We start from the raw sequence: 14,005 nt of genomic DNA on the forward strand, positions 1-14,005 counted from the left end.
CGAAGGAATACAGTAACTCGCTGACAGGGAATTCGCGAGTGTTTCGACAAACTTACCTCCCGTACAAGACGGGGGATGAACCGTTGTGGTCGACTCGGGCCACAACTCCTATGTCATGTACGAACCCGAGGGGCCGAGGCGATATCGTAATCGCCGTCCTTCTCTGCAAACAATTGATATTTAAACTACCCTTCCGTAGGGTTTAAAAAAAATAAAAATAAAAAATGTCCCAAAGTCCACAGTCCAAAAATATAGTGCAAAAGAAAAGGAAAGTCTAAAAAAAAAAAAACACTAAAGAATAAAAACAAAATAAAATGTCTCTCTTTTTTTTTAAATTAATTTATCTTGTTTTTTTCTTTCGCTCCTTTCGCTTTGCTTTTACTCCAAATCTTTAAGTATTCACCAAAAGCTTTGGCAAATTTTTCCTTCGCTCCAAATTCCAAATTCTGTAAGCAAAAGACAAAAACCCAAAAACGTAAAGAAGAACAAATAAAAACCTAAAAAAAAAATCTAAAAATTCTAGCCTAAAGACAAGTCCGCGTCGGTGGCGCCAAAAATTGATGGTTATTTTCAATGATATTGTAGTAAGATGGTTCGTTCAAGACTTGTGGAAGCATATTTTAATAGACTTAAATTTTATAAATGATAATAATAAACTCAAATAAAATGGTGATGTGAATATTGTGGATAGACTGGGGCTAGGATTCCACCATTGGTCGATATTAGTGATTTAATAAAACAATAATTTCGCAACTCAACATTCAAATTGATTCTAATAGTATTGCCTAGACATGTAGATTTTTAAAAGAATAGGTGTTAATCCAAGCATGGAATATCAAAACTCTTAAGCAAGCATATTCTATCAAGAGAAAATACACCTAACTAATCAAAATCATATAATCCATTTTTAGTTCAATGCAAAAATCATAATAGAATTGCTATAATTAATTTAAAATAAAGATATATCACTTTTACCGAAACAACAGCTTCCTCCATCGCCCCAAAGATTGGGTTTAGCTCTTCATCATGGAAGCACACTCAAAAAAGATAATTCATTGCTCAAAAGGTGCTTACAAGGATGATAATATGGGAGAAAATAATTAAAAATCGGGTTTATAACAGTTATAAGTGTTACAAACCAGCTGTTACAGAGAACGATATATGTGAACTGTCACTGATGTTGTAGCATACGACCCTCACCCCTCTGTCGTTGTCACTGTTGATAAACGACTGTCTCTGTGCATCTAAAGTTCTTCGTGTTCTTCAGTGCACCAGCAGAAAACAGTTTTCCTGCAACTTGATTTTCAGCTCTGTTGAAGCTCTAAACTGCTCCCCAAACTCCCCTCTCTATCCCTTATATGATACCCGAAGACCTTTTTTATACTCCACAGCGACAAGAATCTTCCCTCATAATTCCCAAATATCTTCGTAGTAATAACAAATATTTTTCACGGGATAATTTCCTTTTGTTGATTCTTCACGCGTCTGTAACTGTCGAGTCTTCCTTACTTAACCTCCCCATGCTTCTGAAGAGACAAATATTTATCCAAACACGAGTAGCACTCGTTTATCTCGCTGTAATCCCGTGATTGTCATCCGCACAAGTACTCTCTGTTGTGTTGAAAACCCACGTATTCAACCCACGTTTTCGAATCTGAAGGACTTACCAGTCCTGTGTGAGTGTAACAGGCTGGCATGAGTCGATTGGAGTGATTGAATCTCGCCACAGCTCTTCCAAATTCAAAACAGAAAACTCCGCAAGTTTTCAAATATTATTTTCCCGCCAAAAGATGTTCTTCACGAGTAAGAAGAAGGTGTGCCCTTATCCAACATCTTGGGTGCCGAATAACCAGTGGGTGCTAATGACAAATATGGGCTACAAATAGCCGTGGGTTCCCCTTAGCAAAAATGGGGGTCCGGATAGCAAATGTCCTACGAGGGTGCCCGAGCAATTTTTCGAGCCGAATTTTCCAAAAAGGTTTATTTCCCCAGAATACCTACAAACACATAAAACACCATAATAAGTACGAAATCGAGTACCAACAATACAAAAAATTGAGGACAACTTAGACACAAAAATGTGTCTATCAAGGATTATGTCTATTAATATCGTTATGCAAATAGTAATGAGAAGATAGAATGAATCCTTGTGTATTCCGCAGTATTGATCATCCCTGATCCATATTTTATGTATTACTGTGAGGCTCCCGTAATGTATCTTATGTTGAGCACTATAAAACCAAGTTGACTTATTAGCTTAGTTGGTGTTCCGTGAGATATGTTATGTCGAGCATATTGAACTAAATTAATCATCTTGTTTTGTTATACAATTATTGATCCGTAAGTATTCTTATTTCGAGCAAAAAAAAATGAAAATTAAATTGATTACCTTTGTAATTAGTTTGGTTGTGTACTTCAATTAGATTAATTTTGGGTTCTCTTGTAATTAATCTAGTTGAGTATTTTCGTGTCTCAGTTCTCTTATGTTGAGCATAATCAATTGAATTGATCACCTTTTGTGTTTAATTTGGTTGCGTATTCTGATTAAATTAATCATGGGTTTACTTGTGATTAATTTGATTGAGTTCTTTGGATATAAAAAATCGTTCTCATGGTTTTTGGTGTCCAATAAAATCCTACTTTTCTTTTGAAATTAAGGTCGCTCTTGTTGTTCTTTCGGGAATGACATCAAATGGGGGAGAGTTATTTTAAACTTGTGTTTAATGGTCATATCTTGAGGGGTGTGCGATTGTGGAATATTAGAGGGGTTATCTTGTATCTTTAAACTTCTTGATGAATGCATTTAGCTTCGGCTTTATGATTGCATCTAAATTAGTTGGTATATATATATTTTTTTTAGTCATGAAATGTCTCTTTCGGAAATTTCATTATGATCTCGTTCTTGTACCTTTGCCAATTTTATTGACAAAAATGGGGGAGAATTAATATGTAGTTCACACTACAAATACATATGGTTTTCGGATCATTGTGTAAGGGGGAGTGGTTTCCATGTGAGATGGAGTATTGACTAAGGGGGAGTGATACATATCACCATAGTATTATTGTTAAAGTTGTGATACAATTGGACTTTGATACTGTGTAATAATAATATGACACTGTATAACAATGATCGAGACCGATGCTTTCTCATTGTTATAGCTACGGATCTTCAACAACGGTGATGCTAAACTTACAACCTTTGGGATCATTGGAGTACTTGGAAATGACAAAGATTTCGAGGAATGTTGAAGATTAGACATGTGGAATAGGAGCTACTAAAGTTTCTTTATATTTTTTGTATTCCATATGTATTGATAGTTTTGTCACTAAAATTGACAAAGGGGGAGATTGTTAGAGCATTGCTCGGTCGAACTCGCATGCATTGCTATCTCAAGCATGTTTGTCAATGTTAGTGATCAAAACTATAAGTCTTGGTTTCTAGTCTATTATAGCTAAGTCTCGGACTAGGATAGAAAGTGTAGTTGAGCTCAAGGACTTCATGGAGATTCATCATACAAGTAGAAGAACTACACAGGGAACTGGTGGAACTTCTCGACAAAAATCTATGTGAACACTTGAACTTATCTGTCACTCAAAAGTCTATCTACTCTATCTCCTACTCCTTGAGACAAGAAGTCGTATGTTATATATAGACTTGGATTATACACATTTAGTATTTCGAGCCGAGTATACCTCGCCTATCTATATCTCGAAATATTTGTTGGTAAGCTTTTCGCTTCGATCAAGTTTATCTTTACCATGTGACGAAAGTCATGATATGTTTCAATCATCTTGAAAATTGCTTTGACGAGAAATGGTGTAACAACTACATAACGTCCTCTAAGAATGTTTCAATGATTGAAATGATAATTTAGATTACATAACCAATGGTGGACATAAGCATTGTTGTGGAAACACATTTATGTATAAGTCCTATTCCTTAAACCAAAGTTTGCGAGCTTTATTGATCAAGAAAACCGGAAGAATAGCGTGAGCCAAGTACGCGAACTGTCGAAGTTCTCAAACCCGAGAATTTCTGTTGGAGTTGACAAACTACTTGCATAAAGCTAAGTCGGCGAACTCATTCCGCGAACCGGCGAAGTTCTCAAACCCGAGAATTTCTGCTGGAGTTTGTAAACTCTTCCCGGTAACTTAAGTCCGCGAACCTAGTCTGCGAACTTAAGAAGGTTATATATCTGAAGATGATTTCTGAACTTAAACTTAAAAAGACTAAGGAATGCAGTTTGCAAACCGTGGCTATAAAAGTTCATGAACCGATTCAAGCGAATCAAATCATCTTTGCTTCAATTGTGTCTTGTGTAGTACATGAGATTTCCTTGCAATTGAACAAATCTCTAACTAGTTCATTTTGAAGTCATTTGAACTAGTCATAGTGAAGAAGAACGTGGTTGGTATGATTTGCTCATATGGTTAACCTTTTGGTTAACTATTGTTGAACCAACAAGTGCATATGTTTGGATACGGTTAATAAACCTAGAAGCGTGCATTGTCAAGTGTGTGTAACAAGCTAAGTTTTCGATCTAACGATTGATAAATATTATCTTGAATCTAAACCAGGTTTTCATCTGACGGTGAATATTGAGCTTTGCTACTAAGCTAACATTGAGTGTAAACCCTGATTTGAAAGACTATATAAAGGAAACATCTAGTATTGTGCAAAACTAATCCCCACACCTTACGTGTGATACTAGTTTGCGTTCTAGAGTCGATTCTCCTTTAACCTTTGGTTTTCTTCTTCTAAAACCAGGTTAACGACTTAAAGACTTCATTGGGATTGTGAATCCAGACCGATACTACTTTTGTCGTATTTGTGTGATCTGATCTTGCATCTTCTATCGTACGATTACAATCAGATTGATTGGCTTGAGATTAATACCTTCGATAGGAAAGATATAAAAAGTAATCACAAACATCTTCATCTCATTGTTTGTGATTCCGCAACATCTTGTTTTTCTACCATACGATTAAGATTGCTGTGAGGTGATTGATAACTCTAGGATGTTCTTCGGGAATATAAGACCGGATTATCAATTGGTTCCTGTTCACCTTGATTATTATCAAAAGACGGAACAAAATCTTTAGGGTTTATCTTTGGGAGACAGATTAATCCTTTGATAGACTTGTCTGTGTGAGACAGATTTCTTTATTGTCAAAGCCTGCGATTTTGGGTCGTAGCAACTCTTAGTTGTGGGTTATATCATCTAAGGGAATCAAGTGCGCAGTATCCTGCTGGTATCAGAGGCGTAGGAGCATAACTGTACCTTGGATCAGTGGGAGATTGATTGGGGTTCAACTACAGTCCAGTCCGAAGTTAGCTTGGAGTAGGCTAGTGTCTGTAGCGGCTTAATACAGTGTGCGTTCAATATGGACTAGGTCCCGGGGTTTTTCTGCATTTACGGTTTCCTCGTTAACAAAATTTCTGGTGTCTGTGTTATTTTAATTCCGCATTATATTGTTTTATCTTTATAATTGAATTAATACAGGTTGTGCGTTAGATCATCAATTAGAGTAATCCAACCTTTGGTTGTTGATTTTCATTGATTGATCCTTGGATTTCGGTCTTTGGTACCATCCAAGTTATTCCTTGTATTTGATTAGAACTCGCATTTCATGCTTGAGTAAATCAAATCAAGAAGAGAGATATAAACTCGTTGATATACTTTTAATTGATCGAGTCTTGTTGATTCTCTTAAAAGTATATTCGAGTTTGTCCATACAGATTGCTAAGCGAAATATTGGGTGGTGTTGTTAGACCCCCGCTTTTTCAGAAACTATCATTGAAACGACACGCAAGGAATATGGGTTCTACGGTGACTCTAAAGGCCGGTCTTGGCGATGGAGAAACACCTTCGGATGAACGAGGTAAACCCCATCGAACGTATTACACTATCTTCGAGGAGTATTATTTATCAAAACTTCCTGCAATCATTCAGCCATACAAGTTATTTAACGACGATGTGGATGCAGATGGAAATTGTGGTAATCACGTTGCATCACAACAAATAAGCCATATAAGTTTGGAGGATGATGAGAACCTAACCCAATGCCAATATTTCAAAACAATGATGGCTTTGCCCCCACATAAAGGTAAGAGTTTTTACATTTCGATGATGATGAAAGGAAATGAAAAAGATAAAGAAGTGAAATTTGATGAAAAGTTTGCTCAAGTACATGGGCCATAGGAGAATGGACCAATTACCAAAAGTATTGGAATAACATGCCTCTATGTGGCCACCTCTTGGAGATAGTCGCGTTGTTCATTTATTTGTTCAGGGAATGCATCTAACATTCACGCTAAAATGAATTATTTGCGATGAATCCCTAAGGATCGAAGAATTTTTATGATCAACTATAACAACTTACATTATATCGGTCTTAGGATACATGAAGGTTGTCCATTACCTTCAATGTGTACGTTTCATGAAGATTCGGAGCTCACCAATGAATGACTGAAAAAATACGAGCCCAACATGAAGCTATGGGAAGAATTGGTCGAGCCAGATCAAACGAAGGGTCTTCAGGTGTTTTAATGAGTGTTTTGAATTGGTTAAAAAAATGAACTATCAGATGTTTGTATTTTGTCGCTTTCTTATATTGTATTTTGTAGTTTGAATCAAGCTTAATTAATGAAAGTGATTTGGTTTTTTGGTTAAATCATGAAATGAACACCATAATCGGCTAACATGCATCTGCTTAAAAACCAATACTGAGTCTAATATTCTAGGAAAATATTCATAGTCGGCGTATATGATGCCAAACGTAAACCGATTCTGAATGAATAGAGAAATCGACATGTTAGAGCATAGCTCGGTTGAATCCAACAAGCGTTGGTATGTCAAGGTTGGTTGTCATATTTTAGTATCAAAACTCATCTAGAGTGGCTTGATTAATTACTACATTCAACTTCATTTAGGTTAGACTAGAAAGTTTAGGAATGTTGAGACTTACAAGTGTTACTCTGAAGACCTGAAGAATGTGAAGAAGTATCGAATACAACGAAGACATCATCCTTCCACTTGAGGTCAGTAATATTGACTTGAACTTGTTTTCATTCCTAATGTATCTTTCAAGTAGCTTTTGATTGAAAACATAACATGTGAATTTATGCATTTATAAAACTCTAGTATTAGACTTGGTCATATTATTATGATCAAAGTGTCAAGGAAGAATATTGAATTTCGAAGTAAAACGCTTATCTTTTGAACTTCGTAAGTATGACATGAACATAATCTATGTAACTTGTTACTGGATTGTGTGTATGGGATATAGGTATCATTTCATCGTAGAAAACAATGTTTTATAACATTTTCTTAAATAAAGGAAATAAGCTTTAAAAACTCCTTGATCCATCATGCCTTGATTTTCTTGGTTTCTTCGACTCCTTGAGCTCTTCGTAATTTCAAGTTATAATAATTTTGAACGTGTTCAATTCATCGTTGTTGTTGTTGAAGATCCATATCCATGGCTATAACAACCTTTGAAAAAAATATTCTTAATCGTCGTTATACATAAATTTTGTATTATTATCTTCTCCAAAGTTCAATTGTATCTTAACTCTGAAGTAATACAACGATGATATGTTTCTCCACCTTAATCGATACTTACATCTTTTGTATAATAGGTGAAACCTATAGATTATTGATTCACTCCCTCTTACATAATGATCCGTAAACCATATGTATGTAGTATGAAACAACAAAATAATTCTCCCTCTTTTTGTCAACAAAATTAGCGAAGATACGAAAATCGTAGGATCGTGATGAATATAACCAAAAGATATTTCAAGTTTTAAGGAAGTTAGAGATACTACATAATAACTAGATAACTAAGTAATTATGCAACTCCTCATATCAACTTATTTAGATGATATCACATATTAATAAATACTTAGCGTGCATCTAGGAGATTAAAAATATATAAACATCCCCTTTAAATTCCACAGCCACACACCCACAAAGATAAAGCAATTAAGCACAAGTTCATTTAAGAACTCTCCCCCATTAGATGTCATTCCCAAGAGAACAACATGAGTGACCTTTCTTTTGTGAAAATGGAGGATTTTGTCGGAGATTAACAAATCACAAGGATTTGTATCCGGAAAATTGACTTAAAATAATATCAACGCCAGTTACAGACAACAAGATAATTTTAATCGGTATGACTCATATTAAGAAAATCTTATGGAGTGTGTCAAGCAATTAAAACATAAAAGTGTAATCATAAGTAGATTAATACTGCGAGAAATTCCTCAAAGAGTTCTTTCTATTTTTAGTTTATGAAAAACATACTAGATTTAACTTCTGACCATATATGAAATATCATCTTGATTCACGAAAAACTTGTATTAATGGCTTCATAACAGTGGCTCCGTCTACAACAATTGTTGGTGTGTTGTATCCAATAACTACAAGTTTCCATGTCTCAAAGTCTCGGACTTGTAAAAAGGAACGCATAGCAATTTTCTACCATAAGTAATTTGTGCTATCAAATGTTGGCGGAACGTTTATCGATATTGCACTCCTGTCCATATAGTCAGACTGCTTCAAACACAGACTTATTAGGTCTTAGCGTGTTTGCCTACTTTGATACCAATTGAAAGCACCGGGGGTACCAAAATACACCACCAACTTTTTCTTAGGTAATCTGTATGGACAAACTAAACACAACTCCGAGAGTTCAACTCAATCAAGGAATAATGTCTAGAGTTATATCTTTCTCTCTCGCAATTAGAACGTTTGTAGAACCAAGCCCGTGAACCAAATTAAAAATACATAACTTGGATGGTACCAAAGAAAAATGTCCAAGAATCAATCAAGTCGTATCCAACAAACAAGGTCGGGTGTATCTATTATAATTGATAAATGCACAACCTATGATATTTCAATTATAAATATAAACAATATTATGCGGAAAAAAAATAACACAAACACCAGAAGTTTTGTTAACGAGAAAACCGCAAATGCAGAAAAACCTCGGGACCTAGTCCAAATTGAACACCAAACTGTATTAAGCCGCTACAGATACTAGCCTACTAACAATTAACTTCAGTATAGAATGTAGTCGAACTCAGTATCACACCGATTCGAGTACAGTCGTGCTTCTTAAGCCTCTTGGATCCCAACAGGACTCCGCGCAATTGATTCCCTTAGATGACGTCACACCAACTAAGAGTTGCTTCAACTCAATTGAAGACTTTAAACCAAATTTGCCTCCCATAGATTAAGCCTATATAAGTGATTTCCTTTACGATCAAAAAAAAGGATTTCGATCAAGGTGGTTTGGAAATCGATAGCAATAAACAAAGTCAAGATAACCTCAAAATCCGTACTTATGCAACCCGAAGTGCATTCTATATTATTGTTCACCTCACAAGTATTAAACTTGTGAAATCACAAAGTTTGAGACGAAGAGAACTTCGTGATTTCTATCTATCTTGTTCAAGTGATAAATCAACAATCGAACAAGATCAGGATACTCGAGTTATCAAGATAAAAGATAACTGGACCTGGCTTCACGAATCCCTATGAAGTATTTGTAGTCGATAAACCCTAAAAGAATTTCTGGAGAGGACGACTTTAGATATAACTAGGACACACTAAAAAGTAGTATCGGGATTCAAAGATCCCAATTGCTTGGAGTTCCCCTTTTATATACATTCAAAGCATAGGTTGGATTAGGTTTAAGCTAAGATAGATTTGGAACCAAGAAATCAATATCCACCGTTAGATGAATCTTTGAATCTGATTTACATAAACAAGATATACACTCTGGTTAGGTGAAACCGTAACCGAACCGTGTATAAAGACTATGTTCAAGGTGGTTAGCCGAAACTAGGAAATGTGAACTTATAAGCTTAACATTCATCTTCATAAACACTTAAGACATTAACCTTGAGTCAGAATCATGTGATCAAATGAGTCTATGTTGTTTTTAGAGATTCAATCAAATGCTAACTGATTTATCAAAATAAAAGATAACTGGACTGGCTTCACAAATCCCTACGAAGTCTTTGTATTGCTAAACCCTAAAAGGGTTTCTGGAGAGGACAAATCGAGATACAACTAGGACACACCAAAAAGTAATGTCGAGAATAAAAGATCCCATTTTCTTGGAGTTCCCCTTTTGTAGACATTCAAAGCATAGATTTCTTTAGGTTTAAGCTAAGATAGCTTTGGAATAAAGCAATCAATATCTACCGTTAGATGAATCTTTGAATCTGATTTACATAAACAATATATACACTCTGGTTAGGTGAAACCGTAACCGAACCATGTATAAAGACTATGTTCAAGGTGGTTAGCCGAAACTAGCCGATATGAACTTAGAAGCTTAACATTCATCTTCATAAACACTTAAGATATTAACCTTGAGTCACAATCATGTGATCAAATGAGTCTGTGGTGTTTTTAGAGACTCGATCAAATGCTAATTATCTCGTCGAAAAAAATTTATTGCATTTGACAACAATCAACATGGTTAGTAGATGTACAAAGTACAAATACAATTGTTGTTCGTGAGATAGGTCAGTCACAGTATGTGTACCGGTTTGTATACTATTAACCACAACCAAGTTCCGGAGTTCACAAAACAATTTAGGTTTGCGTACCGGTTTATATACTATTAACCACAACCAAGTTCCGGAGTTCACAAAACAATTTAGGTTCGCGTACCGGTTTTGTGTACCTTAAGACTATGACCAGTTCCGGAGTCCACAGAAAAATTTAGGGTTGCGTACTGGTATGGATACTAAACAGAGTTTCGGGAAACGTAACTTTTCTGGTACGTGTACTTGTATGGATACCAAACCGGTTATGTGACCACAGTTCCTTTTCGGTTTGCATACGGGCATGTGTACCGATCCAGTTCACGAGTCAAACATATTTTTACATGATGTGCATAAAGATATGCGTACCACAAATATGCAAGTCGGCATACAGCTACTCTGCTACGTGTAAAAGTACATGTAATACGGATTCAGACTTATAACAGTTTTCCCAGTTTGTAACACTGTCTTATATCCGAATATAATAGTTCTATATTTCTCTCTAAATCGACTCAAAACATTCCCGAATAAAATCAATGACACATATCATTGTTTCAGGCTATTTTCGAATGATAAAACTTGAATCATGATTTTGATTGCGAACAATAAATTGACCTTAACCGAATTGCGGTTTCCTTGTTATCAATTTTTTTGGTGTTTGTGTTATTTCTTTTCCTCATTATATTTTGTTTATATAATTGAAATATCACAGGTTGTGTTTATATAATCATAGTTGTTAAATCAAACCTTGTTTGTTGGATAGGACTTGATTGATCTTGGACATTGGTCTTTGGTACCGTCCAAGTTTCTCTCACACTACAATCAGGTGTACAAACTCGTTTCTGTTTAAATACTGATTGTTTAGAGAAAGAGATAAAACATTTTAGTATTATTCCTCAATTGAGTTTTACTCCCGGAATCTTATTAAGGTTTAGTCCATATAGGTTTCCGAACGAAAAAAGTTGGGTGAGGTGTTATACCTCCGCGTTTTCAATTGGTATCATAGAAGGAAAACATGATAAACCTAATGAGTTTGTGTTTTTTTGATCCTCAAGTATATTCTTATGGGAAACTACTTTGGGAAACTTTTTCTATTCACCTGTAACGTACACCATAAATCCTTAAAGAATGTTCAGAGATTATTTCCTACAAGACATTCACAGGATGTTCTGAAATCAACTAAGACTTCAAACACCTTAGTTGATGGAAAACAATCTAAAGGAAACAAGCATTCACAAATCATGGTTCAGAATCACTATTAAAACCAACAATCATGCATAACATGTATACGACCAATCTCTTTATATATTTTATAATCTAATAATATTGGGGCCAGTTCCACCCCTATAATAATGACACCTGTTAGAGCATTCCTCAGTCGAACTCACTAGTGTTGATATCTCAAGTTTGTCAAATTTAGTTGATCAAAACTATATCTTTATTTCTAATATACTAATAGCTATGTCTCGGATTAGGATAGAAGTGTGTAGTTGAGTCTTTGACTTCACGGCGTTCACCATTTGAAGAAGAAGATCTACTGAAGACTTTGGAGGAACTTCGACGACAAAAAATATGTGAAGACTAAAACCTATCCATCACTCAGATGTCTATTCAATTCTATCTACTAATGAGACTAAGTCGTATAGATATATAGACTTTAAATTATATACACATTCAAATTTCGAGTCGACTTTATCTTGTTAATATAATTCTCGAAATATGAGTTTAAATCTTAGAATGCTTCATTCATCTACTTGAAAACTTTGGTTATGAACAATTCATTTTTTGGAAACTAAATATTAAGTCAAGTTGATCATGTGAAAATTAACTTGAACATATTACATGATCTGTGTGAGACAATCATTTGATGTTAACTCGGGATGTTTCGTATTGATCAAATAATCATTTGAAAATTACTTGAAGCTAGTGGTATGTGTAAGATTACCATTGTCGTTATTCTAAGGATGTTTCAAATTGATTATCGAGAGTTTTATAACTACTACTGAAATTCTGAATACAACACAGTATGCGTACCTAGTATGCGAACTGTGAAACTAGTTTGGGTCCGGAACTCATGTTTGTGTACCTAGTATGTGAACTGTGAAACTAGTTTGGGTCCGGAACTCATGTTTGCGTACCTAGTATGCAAAATGATTTATCTATGATAGATCTGGAGCTTTAGTTTGTGAATTGTGTTTGCGAACAACAAAGCTAGGTAAGTTCCGGAACTATTGTACACAAACTCGTTCACGTACATGTAGGTTCTAAATTCGGCGAAAAGACAAATTTGTTCACATATTCCGTATGCAAACTAAATTGTCTGTACTCGTGAACTCAGGCTTGTTTGCGAACGAAAGTTCCTGAATTTTCAATGTCTTAAAGGTATGCTAACCCAGTTTTGCAAACCATAGAATAATGTTCATGAATCGGTTATAGTAAACGTACCTCGTACACATACAAACCAAGCCAAATATGTTTCAAATGCTTCACACATATTTCTATGAGATATTAATCATTTGAACAACTAATTATGGAAATTTTCTTAACCTAAAGTTTTCACTGTAAATAGTCGATACAAGAAACGTTCTAACAAAATCTCAAAGATATAATATCTCAATAGATTGTTAATCAATTTGTTTGAGGAATACTATCGTAATGGATCTCTAGATGGAGATTTGTTCACCCCTTCGAAGATGCGTTTAATTTCTTGAGACGACTTGCTTTGAACAAAGATAAGGTTAATACCTTTAATAGTTCCGATCAAATCAAAACATGATTGCGGAGTGGACAGTACGGACATGTTAAGAAGTCATGTGCATTCCTTAAAAAGAGTTATGTATTGACTTCTGCTAGTTTCATAGATCGTATAACTTCTGAGTTTGATAGAATAGAAAAGGAATTTGCGGGATCACAAAGTTTGAGATGAAGAGAATTTTGTGATTTCTATATATCCAACATCCTTTAGTTGATGTAATCAATGTATAATATTGCTACCCTTGACATCAACTCATCTATTATGTTCATTGCACCAATTATCATCATCATCTGAAGTAATCCACAGGAAACTCACATCAACTCATCTATTATGTTCATTTCTCAATGCTCTCTCTAGTATTCCACTATCTCTTTCTTTATTAAATTTTTTAGAGCACTGCTCGGTCAAACTCGCAAGGGTTTCTATCTCAATCTTTTTTTATCAAGTTTAGTTGCCAAAACTATAAGTCTTGATTTCTAGTCTACTTACAGCTAAGTCTCGGATCAGGATAGAAAGTGTAGGTGAGCTTTAGACTTCACGGGGTTCATCGATTGAAGACAGAGAACTACTAAGGGGAGCTTGTGGAACTTCATCAACAAAAGGTATCTGGAAACTTGAACTCATCTATCACTCAAAAGTCTATCTACTCTATCTCCTATTTGAGACAAAATTCATATATCTATATA

Source organism: Papaver somniferum, chromosome 2 (assembly GCF_003573695.1).
Source record: "Papaver somniferum cultivar HN1 chromosome 2, ASM357369v1, whole genome shotgun sequence".
Lineage (NCBI taxonomy): Eukaryota > Viridiplantae > Streptophyta > Magnoliopsida > Ranunculales > Papaveraceae > Papaver > Papaver somniferum.